Source organism: Rhamphochromis sp. 'chilingali', assembly GCF_963969265.1.
Source record: "Rhamphochromis sp. 'chilingali' genome assembly, chromosome: 2".
NCBI lineage: Eukaryota > Metazoa > Chordata > Actinopteri > Cichliformes > Cichlidae > Rhamphochromis > Rhamphochromis sp. 'chilingali'.
Window position 1 is genome coordinate 31,675,766 of NC_137930.1, and position 21,690 is coordinate 31,697,455.

General features: G+C 38.2%; 1 protein-coding gene across 2 annotated transcripts in view; it reads right to left on the reverse strand.

Annotated features, from left to right (window-relative positions):
- The window catches only part of il11ra (interleukin 11 receptor subunit alpha), a 52,743-nt gene extending 34,451 nt beyond the window's left edge, over positions 1-18,292 (reverse strand). For both annotated transcript variants that reach the window (XM_080874379.1, XM_080874378.1), the window contains exon 1: positions 18,150-18,292. The gene's annotated coding sequence lies outside the window, so the exon portion shown is untranslated. The remainder of the gene's footprint in view (positions 1-18,149) is intronic.
- Between the last annotated feature and the right edge of the window lie 3,398 nt (positions 18,293-21,690).

The window sequence follows — 21,690 nt, forward strand, 5'->3', positions numbered from 1 at the left end:
ATTAGTTAAGAAAACAACTGTTAAGTCTAATGGAGCAGAAGTTTAGCATAGAATCAAAACACTTAACTCAAGTTTCTTCTTCTTCTAAATATTAAAAAGACCCAGATTTCAGCTATAATGAACATGATAGATACACATGACTCTCTTGCCTGCTTGTTACACTGCAGTGTCTGTTGTGGCAGCGAAACTAATATTAGTCTAATTAGAGATGCAATTGATCATCCAGTGACTAGAACCGGTGAGATTAAACTCTGATATATCTGATACTGTAACAATTCAATTAGCCTGTGCAGCAGCCTGACATGCACATAATAATCCATAAATATGAGTACATGTCCGCTCATTAGAAATATACCATGTATATATGTGTAAATATCCAAACATGAAATGTTTTGCAAGAACACTATAATATATTTGCAGAAATATATGTAATGAGCTGTGACTTTACCTGGCTTTCTAATAATGGTAGATAGCATTAGCCTGCCAAACAACATTAGCATTTTGCCATATGGCTTAAAACCCATGTATAGACTCCACTGGTTATTCCACAGGTTTTTAAATGAAATTTAAGCTACCTTTTGTTCTACATTTGTAAGCACCAACTCCAACTTGATTTGCTCCGACTACCTCATGCCATTTCAGTGTTTTAAGCACATGAAGACATTCAAGGCAGTATAGAACCGCTCTACCAAACAGCATTTTAGAGGTATAATTACAGAGCAGTTAGATTTTAGTTGTACAAAGATGCACCGTCCAGTAATGTGGGGCACTTAATTTTAGGATTTGTTTAAAACTGAAAATACAAACAGTTTGTATACACTGTCAGTTATACTTCTTAGAAAGAAAATGCAAATTTGCTAAAAAAACAAACAAAAAAACCCCCAATATGGGCAGGTTGGAGTAGTTTGCAAGTCTAAAAATAAGAAAACACTCAGAAAATACTAAAACTGAGCGCACTATAATGGATGGAATTAAAGATCTGAAGACATTTTGTGTCTGCATGTTTTTATGTTTTTATCTACGAAACCATTAATTAGTCTTTATTGGTATAAAAGTATTGTCAATGTAGCTCAAATATGTGGCACTTGGCAGCGTGCATAGCACGGCGCAAACACAATGTCAAGCTAGTTTAGAGCTTCCCATCACAGACAGATAGGAATAATGTTAAAACCCAGTTGGAAGGTGGCTGTGTAACCAACAGTTAACCAGCACTGTATATTAAAAAATAGCTAGGGCTAGGCATGTACATACCTACTCACCCACTTTCCAACCAACTATACACCCACCCAATTTATTGTTGTAAAAAAACAAACAAACATCTAAAACGGAATGAAAACTCAATGTTTATTATCAGTCTGATGTCAAAGCATTTCTAATGATAACATAGAGCATATGTAACTGTCAATTAACCAAAACAAATAAAAATGCCCAATAAACTTAAGAATGTTAAACAAGAGATAAGTAGGTGCTATAACGCTTGAGTTTTTGTTTTCTTCTTTATGACACCAATTTACGTTTGCCTGGCTCTCACTAACTGATGACCATTACACAGCAAGCAGAGACCTCTAACTTGTTCAACAGGAAGGAAAAACATGAAGGAACATATACACCCAAACTACACAAACATGTGGACCATACCTACCCACCCCCAACACACACCCACCCACACGAACAGAAATCCCACCCCCTGCCACCCACTCGCATTTCAACCATCCTACACACATGCGCGACCCCTGTTCGCTGGAGATGACTCACTGTGCTGGGAACTCCATGCTTTTCCGATTACTACAGACCGGCTGACTGACTGTCTCAACACGCTGAAGAAGAAAAAAACGGTAGATTTTATAGTGTAGTGATAAGAGAAAGTAGAAAAGAAGAAGAAAAAACTAAACAAAACACAAGAATAAGTGTGCAAAAGCACAGAAGAAAAACAGCATCATTCCATGTTAAACCTCAGTGGTTGTTCTACTATACACAAGGGCACAGTGAAACAGCCAGTTTTACCTCCAATCACAACACAGTAGAAACCAAGGAAAGAAAATCCTATGAGTGCTTAAATATGAGAAACTCATGCTTTCTTGATTACTACTGTCTGACTGCCCTTCCAAAAATGCTTCTGGCAAAGAGACAAACAAAAAGAAAGGCACAGAGCAAGAACGATCCTAATGCAATCCACATTTTATATGATGAATGCCTCTCCTGCCAGTCATAAAACTTGACTGAAAAATACAGCAACTGACTATAGGTAAATATCTTTAACTAAATGCAAAGTCTGTCAAGGTTTTCATGGACAAAACTGTTTTAAAAGGAGACTGAACACTCGTATTTCAATTTAACATGTGTAAGTGCAACAAAGGCCTTTACTTGGAAGCAAAAAATTGGCTAAACATTGACTAAACTCCAAGATATCTGATGAGAGAAGAGGTAAACAAAATTTGACCAGTACTTGAAAGTCTTCTATCCTGAAAGCAATAGACCAATTATAGCAACTGTAGATAGATAGAAAAAAACAGAACACCAGCTATGAAATCAAAAAATAAAATAATACCAATTCATAACAAAAAAGCTAAATAAATGTGCACTTGACCTAGCACCACAGGAAACAACTCACAAATGAATGGAAAAAGAAAATCATAAAACACACACACACACAAAAAAAAAAAGCTGTTACATTTAGTTAGTTACTGTATGCCAGATGTTTTTATTTTTCATTTCTACAAAAGCAAAAATAAGTTGCAGGCACGCATACATTTCATCATTTGCCTGCAGGGTGTAATTTATCTGAGTGATGGGGGCTAGTTTTAAAAAATATTATTTTAAGACTGCTTACGTTTAATTCATTGCAGGCTGGAATGTGATGGAATAGCAATTTAGAGATGTGGAATGAGAAAGGAGGCAACAAGGAAAATAAATGCAATGAAAGTAAAGCAGAGCAGAGGAAAAACTAATTATTCACAGCACTTAAAGGCCCTGAACTGTGATCTCTGGACACCTGCATCAAAAACAACATGAAAAAGCAGATTGACGTCTGTTTGGAAGTGAAATGGGCTAAAAAGCCAGTATGAACTGTCAATAACTGGGTTAATTTGCCACCTATGAGCTCACATGTATGTTTTTTTTTAAGTATTATTATGTATTATGCTATACTCAACATCTGCTACACACTACCATTAAGAACAGAATGACTGTTATTGTCTTTTTGATCCTGGGTTTTAACAGTTAAATCAAGTCCTCTCAGAGTGGCTCCATAGATGAAGGTTCACACATTCGCCTAACAAGTGAAAGATGCCTCGGTTTGATCTTGGGATGAGACACAAATCCCTTTGGGACATTAAAAAAAAAAATCCCCATATTAATAGGGAAACAGCTGAAAGTAGAGCTTTAAGTCAAGGTCTCTCAGACTAAATCAGGAAAAAAAATACAGTAAAATAAACAACAATCATATACAGAGTTCTGCTACAGTGTACACTGGAAGATTTACAGTATACCTATTCAGTCAAGCCAGACACTGGAGTATACAGACCCTATATGTGTCAGGATGAAGTAAATACTCTAAAAGATACAGCAGGCTAACAACCTTTTCTTCCTTAATTACTGGAAGCACTAAGCGAGAAATCTATAACAAAGTTTCTTTCAGAATAACTGAGTAACAAAGCCCTCATCAGACTGCAGGGCTCTGCTGCACAGACCTAGATCACAAACAGCAGACTATCAAACGGGTTTTCTTGAGATAGTAAGGCAGATAGCAGGTTGATTTACAGTGCACCACCATGATTTGGTTCCCAAGTTTGTTGATTTTCAGATAGTCCATGTTTGTGTGTTCATGTCTAATGTGTGTGTGTGTGTGTGTGTGTGTGTGTGTGTGTGTGTGTGTGTGTGTGTGTGTGTGTGTGTGTGTGTGTGTGTGTGTGTGTCTTTAGTGATCCAGGAGTCAGATTATGAACCCTGTCTGAGATCAAAGGCAGACGCAGAGGGAAGGAGACTTTTAAAACCAAAAACCGGCTCAATGTGACACCACCAAAAGGTTTTGGGGGTTTTTTATACGAGTTTGGATGTCTCCTCATCCACATACAATATATATTTGTTAGTTTAGTATGTTGAGGTATAGTTTATGATCTTTTGACTAGGGCTGCCACAAACGATTATTTTGATAGTCGACTAGTCACCGATTATTGTTGCAATTAGTCGACTAATCAGATCATGCATCCACTGGACGTAAAACGTACAGCTTATTGCACCAGCATGCATCTGCTCTTATATAACTATCATTAGCTTACAGCTTTAAATGTTTAAGGTATGTGCTGACTAAAAATAAAGACGAGATAAGATAAGATAAAACTTTATTGATCCCACGACGGGGAAATTTTTGCATTACCTCAGCTCAGGTACAGATATCAGAAGGAAATACAAAAAATACAAATAAGTACAAACAATGAAAATAAGTAAGATAATACATTATATACAACGGTAGCACACACAGTATGTGACTATGGATATGGTTGTGGAACTATGCAAGACATAAACTATATAGCTTAACATAACTATTGTACCACTACTATTCCTATGTATAGACATGTACACACACACATATACACACTAAAATATGTATACCTATACATACATATATACCTGCACATGTCCATACACATTGAAGGTCCATTATGCATGAAATGGTGACCGTGGATGTTCACAGTGTCCAGTGAGTCATGACATCGTGATTGAGGAGTTATAGAGTCTAACTGCTGTTGGGATGAATGATCTGCGAAAGCGACCTTCCTGCAGCGAGAGTGTTTCAGTCTCTGACTAAAGGAGCTGCTCAGCCTACTCACATACTCATGCAGTGGGTGATGTGGGTTGTTCATGAGGGATGTCAGCTTTACTAACATCCTCCTCTCGCCAACCACCTCCACAGACTCCAGAAGACATCCCAGCACGGAGCTAGACCTCCACACCAGTTTGTCAATCCTGCTCCTGTCCCTGTCCGTGCATCCACTCCCCCAGCAGGCCACTGCATAGAAAAGGGCAGATGCTACCACAGTGTCCATAGAATGTCCTTAATAGAGTCCTGCACCTGCTCAGTATCCTCAGCAGGTGGAGTCGACTCTGGCCCTTCTTATACAGGATGTCTGTATTTGTAGCCCAGTCCAGTTTATTGTTGAGGTGAACACCCAGGTAAGATGATAGTTTATTAAATTTTAATTAAATTTCCAGATTGTTTCAGTGGAGTTTAATAAACTCAGCCGTCTGCTCCTTGCTATCTAAAATATAACAGGACACTGGAGTATATTCTCGAGCGTCTCACACTTCTGATAATCAGCTGTCTGCTTGACGTTTATTCAGCTGTGTAAAAACTATAACTTTAATCTCAGCCAAACCGATTTACTGAGGAACAAATAAAATACTAAAAAAGGCCCAACAATAACATTTTTAAGTTATCTAAGTGACTTATATATCATGTTTAACCTGAGTAGCGAAAGACGGCGGTGGGTTTGAAAACGATTTGCCGGGAGTCCGGTGTTCTCACCGGCCCTAGTGAGCCTTGCCCCCGGCTAGCTATCGAGCTGGTGGGTAACAGACGTCTCCGAAAACGTTGGGAGCGAGCGCTTTTCAAAATATATGGTGTCTTGATAAACTGAGCAGATATTTGAGGTTTACACAGCTACATTCTCGCCTGAAAATATGTTAAACGTTTATTTTGTGACCCAGAAAGAATAATAAGAGTAATATTAAAACTAACTAGCTGCCGCCATTGTTGGAAACTGAGCTGGGCCTTGCTATGAATTCTGGGATAGGTTGGGCCTCGAAGTATACATCCGACCCATCCTTCAAATGTGGGGAAATGAAGGGCGCATTTGTCGGCCGCATTTGTTGGAGTCTTCGAATTTGGACAGTCTTCGTTGTGTCGCTGTAACGACAGCAACGACAACAAATGCAGGCACAGGAGGATGCGGTTACTGAATTTGGACACGGCTACAGCTTCTTCTTCTTCGAGGTTTAACAGCAGCTGGCATCCTTGTACATGCAGTGCTGCCATCTTCTGTTTCAGTCCATTATTACACTCTTAAATCCTACTACTTATTCCTGCGTCTTTTGTGATCTTACAAAGCTTCAAATGACGCGTCGACTATTAAATCAGTCGTCGACGATTTTAATAGTCGACGTAATCGTGACTAGTTGACTAATCGTGGCAGCCCTACTTTTGACAATAAGATAATTTGTCTCAGTGCACTGGACTTTGCTGCCATTTTGTGAAATCAATTTAACACAGAGACTTCTACCCATGCTTTTGCAGTGTCCCATTGAATGTTATTTAACCTAATGGCCTAATGTTGACTCAGGGAAAAGCCTTGATGAAAAAGTCATTTAAGCAAACACAGTCCCTATGGCCATCAAGTAGTAAGTGCTCATTACTAACTGTCTGTATCGTGTTTTCTGATCAATCTCAAAAGCTATATTCTTAACATGTTCCTAAACATGCAAAGCATTTTGTGTCAGTATGTATTCTTCTTGAGTGATGGTGAAAAACATGTATAGAAATATTAAAGCATATTTTGATCTGTTGCATTATTTCCATCCTCTAACATTAATTGCCTGTCATCTACAAACAACCTCAATCTGATGTGTTTAGCGCTGAAGATTTGCCAAAGTAAACCAAAGTCTAAGGATCATTTATCACATCCATCTACTCTAGATCACTGGATATTTTCCGAGTTTCTCGCCAGCTAATTTTCTTAAGCCCAGAGCAATGTTGTTGAAATGCATTCATGTCAATGGCATTTTCTTGACTCATTGCAACCAACCATGATAAATGACTATAAAACTGTCTTCAAATGAAAATTACAATTAAAAAACACAATCCACAAACTTTAGATGGCAGACATTTCTATATTAAGCAAGCTATGATCAACTGTGCATTTAAGATAAATGTAATGAAGAGAGACTTGGATCTTTATGATTTAAGCCTTTTTTAGATGAAGGAACTCTAAGAAGAAAAAGCAAACATTTAGTGTTCAAACTGTCTCACAGTGAAAGAGCCATTAAACAACTCAACTGTTGAATTATACACATCAATAATATAACTATTATTTATTTATATATGATAATATTACTACAGTTGGATGGATGAACATGAACTGCCAAACAAACCTTATTGGTTCCTGAACCACTGAGAATGCAGTGGTTTGTATTCAGATTTTTGTGTTAAGCAAGCTTTAATTCATCATTAAAATGTATTTATAAAGTTTTCATTAAAGCTTCAACATGTCGAGCTGCTGAACTGTTTTTTTCCAGCTTCTTCTTTAAGGCCTTGTATTAAAATTATCTTACTGATGTAGTGACACACAGAAGCTGCAATGCATTACCATTGTTTCCTAAGAACTGACACCTACTACCAAAGAGTTCAGAGTACACACGCTGAAAGGGCAGAGGATCAGGTGTGCTCTTACTACTTCCACGTAGGACAACCACTGCTGTGATACTAGCCCATAGTCAAACTGGGCGATATAGCCTCAAAATTGTATCACATTTCAAGAGAAACTGCTTGTAGGCAGTATCATTTATGTGTGAATGAAGGGTATTTTCCATCAAAGGTAAGCACAAAAATATCCTAGGTAGTGTTTTCTCTGGAATTTTTAGGTAAAACTATAAAATAACTGGTTGACACCAGTTTAACAGTAAGTGAAGCAACTTCAATCAATCTTGTAACTCTTTATACTGTACCATATAAAACTGAAAAATATTTTCTACCTGGGATTCATCTGGGTCAAGCCTTTTAACCAGTTGCTTAAAGTCCTGCTTTTCTACCATAAACACCATTTGCTCTTCCTGTCATATGGAGTACAACTATCAAGTGTTCCAGTAATGCTCAGTGAAGTTATTTGTTTACATTAAGGTTGTGCATTACGTGCTACTAGCATCTACTCCACCATAGCATGGTAGCACTCAACTCTGTGTTTTTGCCTAAAGTGATGGGACACATTTGTTGTTACTTCCTTTAGCGGGAATACATTTAATGCTGATTTTGCAAAGGACCAGACAATGTTGGATATTATTGAAACAGTTCTCTTTTTAAGTACTAATTCATCACAAGAGGCCGACTCTTGCTTCATCAATCAATCAATCAATCAATATTTATAAAGCACGTTTCATACAAAAAAAATGTAGCACAAAGTGCTTTACATGGTTAAAAGCAGCCCACCCCACCCTCCAACTCACTCCCCACACTCTCATTAACATCTCGCATGTGCCCGGCTTGCCTCGCTGACACATGCACTATGGAACGTAAATACAAGTTGTTGCTATAGCAGCGATATCGTAATTTGGCATTTTTATCTCACGTAAAAATTTAATGGCACAGCCATAGTCCATATAATTCAAATGCATAATGTGACATATATTCAACAATCAACAAACAGCAACAATTCCAAATGCCAAACCACATCATCATACCGATATGATAATTACATATTGCAATCTTTATGCTGAAAGCTGATCAGATTCAGGCAGCCAAAGCCTTACTGCTTGACAACAGTTCTCATTCAGTTTTACACTGATAGCAAGTATATAACCAAAGCTTCGTCACCTGCAAAAACAAAGATTTCTGCCCTGAAAACTGCTTAAGAAACATTAGCAGTGTATTCAGTTTCATATTCATTTGTTTCTGTCACCTGCCTGCCAAATAAGATAAGATCAACATGCTCGATACACCCATTTATTCTCCTTTCAGACTGCCAACACTCCATGAACGGAACAACACAGTGGGAGGGGGTGAGGGGGAGGAAATAGATACTGGGAGACCGAGGGCATATAAAACAATAAAACTGGATAGGGAAAGAGAAAGCTGAAAAAGGCAGGAAAGTAAGGACAAGGGAGAAACAAACCTAAACAAAGCGGGAAAAAACAGACCGCAAAGGGAGAAGACGCATTTTATAATTTGTGGGCAAGTTCATACCTACTTGCCATAGACATTCCAACTGAATTAGGTCATGACAGAGACACATACATTTTTTGGACCCTAGAGACATTTTGGCTACATAAAAACTGTCATATAATTTAAACAGACAAGTCTATTCATTATGTATGAGGAGAAAGGTAAAAATAGTCACCTAAAGGGATCAGTAGTGACAGTTTTGGATTTTAGCCTTGTCCCCAGTGACACAAAGAGGTAAAGGACTGTTTTGGAGTGCACCAAATATTCAAGCATAAAATGAAACAAATCCTAAAGTCTTTGTTTTGCTCTAACTGATGACAGTTAATGCAAAACAACTTCAATTACACAGAGCAAAACATAAGGACATACATTTTAATGGTGTTAATACTTTGTAGCAATAAGAGAGTGGCTATAAAACTAAATAACCTAATGAAAGAATTTTTTTTTTCCAAACCGTTTCAAAGTATTTCAGCCCAGCTTCACACTACCTTCCAATCAGCACATCACACAAAACTTTGAAACTACATTTCTGATGAAAGGAAATCAAAACTGAAAGCAATAGATGTTTTTATACATGCAAGTTTGATAGCTTGATATATAAAAGCCTCAAATTAGCACAATTAGAAAAATGAAAATTTTAACATTTCTGGTTAAAAAAATTACAGAAATCATGAAATGATTTAAATGTTGTTGCTATTTATTTTTCCGGTGACTCAACTGATAAATTAAGAGTTACACCTCTATTCAAGTGATGAGCTTTTCTCGAGATACGTCAAAACAAATCCCACCCCATGCAAATACCAATACAAACAAATGAATGGCAATTCATATGTGGAGTACACAAACATGACCCCCCCCCCCATCCCCACCACACAGTGGAATCACTGAATCACTGATGCAAATAACTGAACACACAGGGAGCACTAAGGACTGTTTTGGATTATCAAAAACACAAATACATTATTCACACCAGAAAATCTCCCTTTTTTAAAACATTTGTTTTAATTTTTGACTGTGAGCTTCAACAACACTATGTTTATCAACTCTACAGGTTACCAAAGCCTCTGCCATAGCCACTCTGGGTCAAAGCCTGAACAACATATGTGCATGGCAAATGTTGTCTATGCAAGTTTCTATGCAATGTTGTCTATGCAAGGCTGCTGTCTCCACACTGGACTGCACTCAAAATCCATACATTTATTAGAGAAAATACAAAAATTACACTTGACTGAAAAAAACTGTACTCATTTCACTAGCAACTACGGTCAATTGCAAGGTGACAAGGTTTTTTAGCTACCTAACGTATACTGGAGACAGACTTGAAAGCACCACTACTTACACTGACCAAAGGCTAAAATAAGAGCACCAATCATCTCTTTCCCCTTTAGCCCTTAGAGTTCTTCCCTGTCTCTGAAAATAAACCCTGCAGAGAGAATAAAGCAAGGACCTCTTCGAATGCTGAAAACAACAGGTTCACAACTTTCAAAACAATATTTTTGACATGGCAGTCATGTTAAATATGACCACCTGCTCGGTGGAAGTTAGCGCTAAAAAAAAAGGTAAAATTTTGGTAACTTTTCCACACCAGCTTGTAAATCAATCCACTGTATTCTTCATGATGGCTTTGCAAATAACCGTGCATAATGTGGAGGTAGAATTGCAATCAATATAGTGTTTTTCTAGAACAGACTAAGGTTCTGCCAAGCACTAATAATCTCCCAAGTGAGCTCTGTTTTCAGAGTCAACACTGCATTGGAAAGAAGAGTTACTGTTTATACAGCTAAACCTAATAGATGTTATTTTCACTGGCAAAATGGCAGCAAGGTGCCAAAAGTACCCATTTTTTCAGTCACATGGACATTAATATTTCATATATGCTGCTCACAGTAAAACAAGCATACACACCTCACAGCACTTTTCTTCATCATCATAGTAAAAGCACGCAGTAAAATTAGGGTTTATCGTTCTTTGTGACAAACAGAAAGCATAGTTTCCTGAGAGATCCTGCCGAGGTCCAGAAGATCATCCAGTACATTTGCAAGGGAAGGAAGTACATTCTTTAGCAGTTATCTTCCCTGGATCCACAAAAACCCTGCCACACAGAAGTTTCTACAAAGAGGCTACCATTGCAAAGACAATGACTTTGCAATGAAATTGCTTTAAAAACACAATGAATTAAATGAGAATTTCAACCTTGCATCTTTAGGCTTCCACCAATCAGTGATCTGATAAAACAAAGTGTTTATTTTGCTATAAATTCTAAAATGTGGACGCTGTAAATACACTTACTTACACACATGCCTTCAATCCAACAGCACTGAAGACACGATGCTGCTGGGTTGAGTACAGTACCCTATAATAGTGTCTAATGTGAAACACATGATCACATTTTCCACTTGGTTTCCTTAATTCAAACAAAGTTTGAATTCAAATGTCAGTTCACGACATTTTATCTTATTAACTTTTTCTGTGAAATACTGTTACAATAAGCGGCTTAATCCTTGACACACGGGCCGAAGAAAAAGCACAGGAACAGTCACAATCATAAGCAGTATATTTCCGTCACTGCCTTCTCCGTTAACCATACTTAAAGCCAAACCAACAACTATAAATCCTCAATGGCATGATGACAAGTTTTTACACTTAGATGTATGCCAGAGATCATGTAAACAGTATGCAGCATAGAATGTATTGTGAAAATTGACAAAGGAAACAGCTACCTATGACCACAATTAAGGACAACTACCGCATTTTTCGGACCATAAGGCACACTGTTGATGAACGGGTCTGTTTTCATACATAAGGCGCATTAAGCGAAACAAAACAGTCAGATAAGTCAAATTTTACTCAACTCATTCTTCTTGCTTCCTCAACTTCCATACCATTAATTCATTAATGTTAAATTCTCTTACCGCTGCTCCATTCCTGTGTTGTTGCAGTATATTAATGACTAACCTCGTATTGTGGATGGATTATGTCACGTAGCACATTATTATATACCAGCTAGCCCAACTTCAGTAACCCTACAAAAGACACTGCTGTTTAGTTTTTTGTCTTCATTTATGTTGGAAGTGATAGCAGAGCTGTACGTTTTCATTTTATCAGAAATCTCTCAGTCAGAACATGCTATAACATGTTTAGGTGGAAAATAGCAAGCTAACTTCTAACTCCGTGAAATTTAATAAATTCTGTTTTCATGGATGCCTGGATGTTAAACTTAATTGTTACATCTGGTAAAGCAGCAACGCTGATCATTTTATTAAAGATGAAAGAATTTAGAAAGTTTCGAGAAACTCAGTGATGCCGCAGTGTTCGTTTGACTTTGGGACCTGAAGCGGACGGAGTTTTTCACCCAGATTACTCTGCGAGGCTCCTGACTACGGTAATGCTCTGACAATCCATCAAGTGGTCCAGCTTCGTAGCTTACCAAAGTCATTTGAGCGCCGCATACCACATAAAATCGGTTTGAGGTCAGTAAGCACAACCAGAATTCATACATAAGGCGCACTGTCGATTTTTGAGAAAATTAAAGGATTTTAAGCGCGCCTTATAGTAGGGCTGCTCGATTATGGCAAAAATGATAATCACAATTATTTTCACTGAAATTGAGATCTCGATTATTTGACGATATTTATTTAACCCTTTAAGACCTACCATAGAACCAAGTCCGCCAGAGCTTATATATATATATTATTTTTTTTATACATGCTGTAGTGCCATTTCTGGGAGCATTTCAAGTTACTATACATCAATACAACTGTTATAGCCCATAATTTAATAATATGTATGCATTAAGTCCATAGTAACTACATTAATTGCATAAAAGTGCAATAAACTACAAAAAAAATAAATTGAAAATCGTTTTTGTTACATATATTTCTACTTGGAGAAATTTAAGAGGCTTATCCCTCAAAACTTTAAATACAAAAAAGTTGCAAAAAATAGTTTACAACAACAGGAAATTTATTTTGAGTGTCTTCATAGTTTTATTTTTGAGATACACCAATTTTTATATACTGCAGGAAAAACGAAAAAACTATCCTATGATGCAAATTTGCAAAGAAAACAGCAGGTGCATCAAAATAAACTATTTCCAGCAGTGTAATTCGAGTTCTAAGCATCACAGAAACTATTCAGAAAAGTCAAACATGACTTATAAAAACACCAGTATAGGCTTTTAAGGCCTACAAGTAAAAAACTACATTTTCCGCGAAAATAACGTCACTTCCGGTTTAGGGCAGGAAATGGCGGACATGCGACAGTTCGTGCTGACGTCTGTTTCACTGTGGGAAGTGGCAACGCGTGTTTCTGTAATATTATGTTTTTGTTCCTGCAAGCGCTTTTTATGCAATTTTTGCAAAGTTTTATGTGGAAGGAAACCGTGACCGAGGACAAGCTGATGGCATAAGATGTAAGTACAACTCCTCCGGTTTCATATACAAAAAAAATTATTGTGCTAGCTTACGCGGTTCAGGTTCTACAGGGATTTAAAAATAGTTACACAAAACTGAACGTGCGGCTCTTTAAAGGGTTAACAATAAGAATGTATTGAATAATGACTTTAAAAAATAATATAAAATAGTGTGCAACACCACTGAAGTCTTTTTTTACCTCTCTTTTCAACCAACAGCAGTCACTCTCCTCTCCAAATAACTTCTGCTTAGCTTTCCGAGCTTCCCTCGGGTCCTCTTAATCAGCGGTCTCCAACCTTTTTTGCGCCACGGACCGGTTTATGCCCGACAATATTTTCACGGACCGGCCTTTAAGGTGTCGCGGATAAATGCAACAAAATAAAACTAGTACCGGTACCGAAAAAAAGAAGAGTTATTCATAACACACGTGAAAAGACCCAGGAAAACCGAGTTAACGATCAAAATGATAACAAAATAACGCTGAAAACCGATAAAAACCCTGAAACCATACATTTCACACCTGAGCCTCAACTCTCACGGCCCGGTACCAAACGACTCACGGACCAAGGCCCAGGGGTTGGGGACCGCTGCTCTTAATTGTTGTGACGCGTGTTCGAAATGCAGAGAGGTGCGCTGGATTTGCCACACGGAGCAGCGCGAGAGTAAAGCACGAGGGAGGGGCTAATAATCGGCTCAGTCATTTTTAATGATCGTTGAAAGCCCAGATCGTAATCATGATTAAAATTCGATTAATTGAGCAGCCCTACCTTATAGTGCGGAAGATACAGTAGTAACTATTTTGCATTGGCTGATTGAGACACTACTAAAGTGTGTCTCAATGGCAGGAAACTACTCATTTCCTGCCACTTCTTTACACGGATGGAAAACAAGGTACCAATGGTCGCAATGGTCCAGTCTCCACCCTGCATAAAAAGATATAAAACCTGTTCTGATAAAACTGATATAAAAAATAAAGAAGATGTTGACAGCCATGTCAAAAATCATGCGTCCTTATGGACTTTATTATGGGCTTTATTTTTTTTATAAACTTGTGTAAATATCTGCCATATTTGTTTCCAATATTGATGTGGCATTCTTATGTTCAGTTCTGCTATCTAAAACAGATCCAGCATAGTTCAGCTTTTCACCACAAGGCCCCATTTATCAAAGAGTGTGTATGTTAACATTTCAGGGCAGCTGGGTCTCAGATGGTAGAGCGGGTGGTCTATTGGTATGTTTGGGCAAGATACTGAACCCCAAGTTGCTCCTGATGCATCCATCGGAGTGCAAGTGTGTGCATGAATGAGTAGAAAAGCACCAAGTTCCAGTCCATTATACATTAACAAGGAAACAATTATTGTAGAATAGGCTCGATTTTATTTGAGATGGAAAAATCCTTACTGGCTAGCAAATATTACACTTTCACCCTCGCTGTCGCCACAGTATCATTGCCCTTATTGGTCAGCTGACCACAGAAGAGAGTCATAGCTCCTAACAGAGAGGACGCATCTCTCTTAAGTGGCTTGATCTTGTGGCTTCTAGCTGTGGGAACTCTTCCAAAGGCAGACATTCATAAAATATGTTGAAATGGAATGTTTGCCAGTTTGAGGCTTGCAAAATAACTCTTCAAATGCACAGTTAAGCACAGCTCCTGGTGAGTGGGGATAAACTGCTTAAACAGCAGCACTAAGGACTAGAGAGACCCCTATCTAGGCCCCTCAATGTTGGTTTAATATCTGGCTGGCTCCTTCTGCTCTTTCTTTTACTTACACATACACACACCAAAAGTATGGCCTCAGACCTGGCAAACAGCCTTCAAGTTCTTGGAGCAGCTTTCTCTCTAATTTAAAGTTGATTGCCATGGCCCTCTGTGAGTGACTAGTGAAATACGAGTGTGAAGAAGAGTATGAAGGCTTGGATGTGCGTTTGGCTCCGCGTGCATGTGAATGTGTGAGTGTGCATGCACAAAGCCATTGGATCGTTTACATATATGTGCATGCAGAAGTCTGCGTCAAGGTCTGTGTGGAGCCAGAGTGTATCTGTGTGCTCGTGTGGTTTTTGGCCAGAGCTAGAGCAGAGATTGGACTTCCAGCTAAAGACGTCTGCAGGGAAAGCAAGCTGAATAACAGTACCCTGGTGTTAGAAGGTGAGTTTAACTGTACTGAGCTGTACAGAACATGTGCTCAAGTGAAGAAAGTTAGACTATACAGTCTGGGGTCTGTCTTTATAAACCTGCTGCGAGTTAATGAATACTTCATACAACAATGGGGAAGATTGGGTTAAGTTAAACCTTGCCTCGGATCCTGTGTATTTCTTGGTGACGATTAAATTGATTACTAATGTTTTCTATAATATTTTCATTAGCCAAAACACGCAGGTGTCAGCCACAGTCGACTTGTTTTACTCTGCTTAGGATCCTGGATTTCCCTTTCTTTTTTGGATATGTATGTGGTCTGTGATTCCAAAAAGCAAATTTGTTCCCACTATTTTTCACAATGTTTAGAAAGCAAAAAATACCATCAAGTTTTCCTTTTATAGAGACAGAAGGCTTTAATCCGTGGGTAGGCCAACATCCCAGAGGTAAACAACAAGGTGCCCGGTGTGCCTCGTTTTTCTTAGTCAGTGTATATTTAGTTTCACAGTGGTGAAGTGGTCAAGAAATCTGGTTCTTCGCAAAGGTGTCCAAACTGAGATGCATCCTCCCGAATGAAAAACAGTAAACACTGCTGTAAGTGACACGCATGCTACGCCAGGTGTTTGGCTTCTCTTTCCACACAGCCCATTGTGCGTCTGGCTACGACAAAACAACAATTACACGATCTGTCTCTCTGCATAGAATTAGCTGAATGGATTTTAAAGGAGAAAAATAAACAGCAATCAAACAGGGAACCACTGAAAACCTGGGACAAATTAACATCACAAGACTGGCTTAAGCAACCCCGGTTTTCTGTTTTACTCCCACATGGGAGTGAAGTGGAAAAATGGACTCCTATTGGCCAACTGTAGCTAACAGTACAATTGCTTCCGCCTCACAAGAAACTAGAATAGAATAGAAATATCCTTTATTGTCCCTCATTGGGGACATTCACGTGTTCCAGCAGCAAACTGACAGGCAGACGCAGCATGCAGAGTCAAAAGACAATTTACAACATAACGTAACAAAGTACTAATGAGAAGTCTTTTTTTTTTTCTGAAAATACAAGATATCTGAAAAATTCAAATAATAATAGTACTAATAAAGCAGATGCAGTTTTGTCTTGTTACTGTCTTTGACATATAGTACTAAGACTCCTGAAAACTATCTCCAAGAATTTAACACGGAACTTCTACAAATCATAACCGATCCAACAGCTCTTACTTTAATATTCCTCGTTTTCAGTACATGTAAAAATTATTTTTGTTGAGGGCCATGTACTTGAGCCAGTGCAATCCTTGATCAATAAAAGTGGACTCTGATCCTACTTTTCGCTGCATCCACCTCTTTAAAGAATCACAGACGTACACTGATGCTGGAATACACAAAGTTATTGGCAAGGTTCAAATGTTTCCACTGATACAGAAGTACTGCTTACACTGTGGGCAACTATGAGTTTCTTAAAGCCTTTAAGCTCATAAAGACAGATGTTACAGCATGAACTTTGACCCACATTTTCATTTTAGCGGAGCAACATTCAAGAAACGGCTAATTTCAAGCAAAAGGCTCGCTGCCTGCTTTTCTGATTTCTTTTCCCACCTTCCTTCCCTTTCCTACTCCTGAGACACCTCCAGGCTTCATCATTCTGCTTCGTCTGTTTGCATTCCTGTTGAGCTCTATTTAAAAGCTTGATCACTCCACTGGTTAGAGGAATGCACATCTGTAGTGAGACCCCATCCCAGTGTCTCTGTCATCTTTTTCTTTTTTTGTCTGTATCTCTGTCTGCTTCTGCATTATAGTAAGTATTTGTTTCTGATTGAGTTCTCAGAGCGTTAGCTTTTGCTATTGACCTGGAACTTGAACTAATTGCAGATATAAATATACAACAACAAAGGGCAGGATGAAGACTAATCTTGTTTATTACATCAACAAGTGCTTTCAGTGGCCATGATTTCAACGCTTCATTTATACTCTGCCAAGTGAGTTCCCGTGCTTGGTTTTCAGAACTGGAACCAAAGCATGTCAATGAAAGCCAGTGAAAGTATTTTTTCTTTACCTTTATCACACTATTTTACTATATTTAGAAAATAATTAGACAAATCACAAGCACGCTTTCCACAACAATAATACAAAAAGTACACTAGAACCAAACCACACCAATCTACAATCCACCCATCACAACAATATTTACACATTTAAATATCATGCAGCACCTTGTTCTCACTGCATCATTTTTAAATGAAATCTAAAACTAAAACACAGCAACTGAAAGACATTTAATTAACAGTGGAAACAAAAAAGCAGCCATGCTCAGTTTATCAATAATAAAAGAACAACACATTGTAACCAGTGCTTTTTGTCCAGGGTACCACCAGCTTTTTACCCATAATTACAAGGCATGGAGTTAAAATACAATTAGAGGGAAAAAAGACTGTGGTATGATGTTTAACAGCCTAAACAGGGATCCACATTGAGGCTAGTACGACAAGTCCCCACTGTGAACAACAGTAGAGTACATTTCCCTTCATTCCCTCCTGTCCCGTGTAGTGAGGCGGATTAAACTTTTCGTCCCCACATCCCTCACCAACCACCCCTCACACACACACACACAGGCAGTTTACTAGCCGCTAATCCTCTCCCGCCCGGTTTAAACACTTTAAATGGCCGGACTTACCTTGGAAACTATCCCCGAGTCAAACAGGCATTATTATATTGTCGCCTTCCATGGCTGGTACCTCAACGAGTTGTTCCTCGACTCACCGATGACACTAGACACGAAGTAGCGGGGCAAGAGAGCAACAAAGTCGGACAGCAACCAGGAGGAGGAGAGAGGAACGAGGCCGGAAAGTGGGCTGCTGCGCCATTGGAGGCGGCGGATGTCAATCACCTGACTGAGTGGGCGGCCCCTAACTGTAAAGAGATTATGGAGGCTGAGCTATAGGTCTGAGGTGTAATGAGGAATGCGGGATGAAAAACAGAGCGAGGTCTCCAACAGCAGGGTTATGAAAGTCTGAATGTTTTGGTCTGTTTTTAATGTATGCAGGTTTATTTCAAATGTGTGTCTACTATAAAAAATGGAAAATAATCAAAATTCAACTTCAGGCAGTTGTAACTTTTAAAAAAATGTACTTATAAAAGCTGCCTCTTTTAATTTCTAATGAAATTTTTTCCATGGTTTACCTGTTTATTTCTTATGCACATAGCATAAAATAGGTATAGGTAGTCGGAATAGGTATTGCAATATAAACAATAAAAGCACAACACTTTTCAATGGCAAAGTAATGCTGCATACAGGCAGGTTTTGATTACAGATTTCACCAAACTGACAAAAGATTTTCACTGGATATATTAATTTTATTTAAGGTGATTTATTTTTAAGACATAATATTGTTACGTTAGTTCTGTTTTTATTTTATTTTATTTAGCTAAATGTTTTGTTTAGACATGAATAAGCTCTTATGTGTCAAAGTAATTGAACATGTCTATAACGATGGAAGCAAAACAGCTTTTTACAGGTTTCCAGCTAAAATGTTGATCCCGTCTCATGAAGTGCACCACTGATTTACTTATTTCTTTTTATATTTGGCTTACCTGTTTGTTAATGAGTAAATAACACATTAAACCAATTAATGGTTCCAGTGCTCTGGGCTTCAGCAGCAATAAATGACATGACAGTAACAGCTAATTATTGGAAATAATTCCCTTTTCGCCTCCCCCATGAATGGTAGAGGTGGAAAAACACATCTGTTGGTCTAATGCAGTATATTAAAAAACCACTGCTTGTCACAGGGACAGATTTACCACATGACAAAACAGCTTTCTGACATAACAAATTCTCGTGCAAAGTCTGTTTTACACTCTTTTTTCCTGTAAACTAACTTTGACCTCTCACCTAGATCTCCTCCACAGAGAATAAAACAGCCACTTGTGCAGCTTTTCGTTCAGTTTTATGATTAACAGTCAAGAACAATTAGAGTGCAAACTGTGGCAGTTGGATTCCAGTCCGCTCATCAGGCATACAAGGGTGACATCAATTATTCCATTGAAAAGGGGATTTCCAATTTCCAAAAGCTCAGCCAGCCCCCCTTACTGACCCTGACCTTTTTAGCTGCAGCTTGGAAGAGTTACATTTTAACATCTCATTAGGAGCAGAAGAGCAGTGATTGCCAAGCATGCGTAAAAGAGATATGAAAGAGTCTGGTTGTCCATCTTAATTTATCAGCTTATCCAGTGTTTACATATTTGAAATGAGATTTTTTTTTTTTCTCCTACAGAGTGTACCTGCTTAATGTTTGTCCTAGAACAGCGGTCCCCAACCCCCGGGCCTCGGACCGGTACCGGTCCGTGAGTCTTTTGGTACCGGGCCGCGAGAGTTGAGGCTCTGGTGTGAAATGTATGGTTTTCAGGGTTTTTATCAGTTTTCAGCGTTATTTTGTTATTGTTTTGATCGTTAACTCGGTTTTCCTGGGTCTTTTCACGTGTGTCATGAATAAATCTTGTTTTTTTTGGTACAGGTACTAGTTTTATTTTGTTGTATTTATTCGTGACACCTTAAAGGCCGGTCCGTGAAAATATTGTCGGGCATAAACCGGTCCGTGGCGCAAAAAAGGTTGGAGACCGCTGTCCTAGAACACTTGTGGAGTGAATTCTCCATCACTACAAGCTTTACAAAAATACCGCTTTCCTGAAAATGAGCATTCACTGTTTGTTTGCTTGTTTAAATTGTGTTTGTTAATTTAAATCTTTCATACTTTTGAAAGAGCAGTTTGTGGCATTGTTGGAGTGTACTACCTTTGCCTTCTGCTGACCTATCCATCTGTGTGGTTTGTATCTTCCAGTCTATTATCTTGCCTGGCATCTGTCTTACTACTGCTGGACGAAATGTACCTGTCACTCTGTTCCCATCTGCCTTATCTTTTGTCTCATTGGTTTGTATGTGTCCGTCCTTCATCTGGGTCTTTTTTCTGTAGCTCATTTAGCCATCTGTTGTGACACTTCTGTATTTTCATGCATCCAAAAACTAGGCTTCAAGTTAGCAATTAAATATCTGTTTCTATGATAAACATATTCAAATTTAGATTGAAATTAAGCTAGTGTCTTCTCTTTAATTTTGTTACAGTAATGCACCTTGTAATACAAACTTTAAAGTAAGTGTAGACTTTAAATCTATTATGCAGGCTATTATTTGTTGACGACGACCAATAATCTATATTCAGTTTCTCAAACTCAAATTCTTACATAGAGCTTACAGTTAAGCACTCAGGACTCATAATGTGAGATAGCACTAGAGCATCTCAATGAAGTGAATGTTAAAGAAAGAAAACTTTACCTTATTTCTCTACAGTTATAAAAAAAAAAGTCAACCACTTGTTGCTTTATGTTCTGTGGTATTACTTCCCTCTGCTGGGCCTTTTAACTCATTACAGAGTTCAATAAGTTTAAAATAAGAACAGGATCAGTCCTATAGACTGTGTACATCATCCACATTTTGTATACCACAGTTTACCACACTTTAACACAAATACTCAAGCAAGCCAGTGTAAATCCACCAGTGCTGACCTGCTCGCTGTCTCTCAGTAAGATTACATTAAACCTCAGTTCATATGCAGCCAGTTATTAGATTTTAGCAACACATATTTTACAACCAAGTCTTTACCTCATTGTGTTTTTGAGCTCTACCACCAGTGCACAGTTGTAACTTGTGCATACCACTACCAAAAGTAATCGCAAGATTACTGTCAGTACACCCTATGCTTTTAGGCATTTTAACCTGGTGGTGGTGCAAAAGGAAAAGCAAGACAATCCCTTAGCACAGATGCAATATACCATAGGGGCTCCACACACACCCTTCCAGTTTTCTCTAAGGGTATATTTACTCATCATACTACATGTTTATATATAACACGCTGTCAGAGTGATGAGCTCAGAACTGTAATTATTCTATTGTTGCAATAAATCATTTAAAGTTGTGAGTTGTTTGATTGAACCATCTTAAATATTTGTTAATATTTCAGCCTGGGTCAAGGTTTTTGTCAAACTGAGCCTCCCATAAGTGATGAGGATTATAAATACTGTGATTTCCCATTTGTATAATTAAAATTTAATGCACTTTCTGAATTTTCTCTAATGTCTGACCTGAGGCTGGTAAAAGCAACACTATTTGATATCCAATGAAAATCACTGGATATTGTTTATAATCGTCTTGAACAACAAAA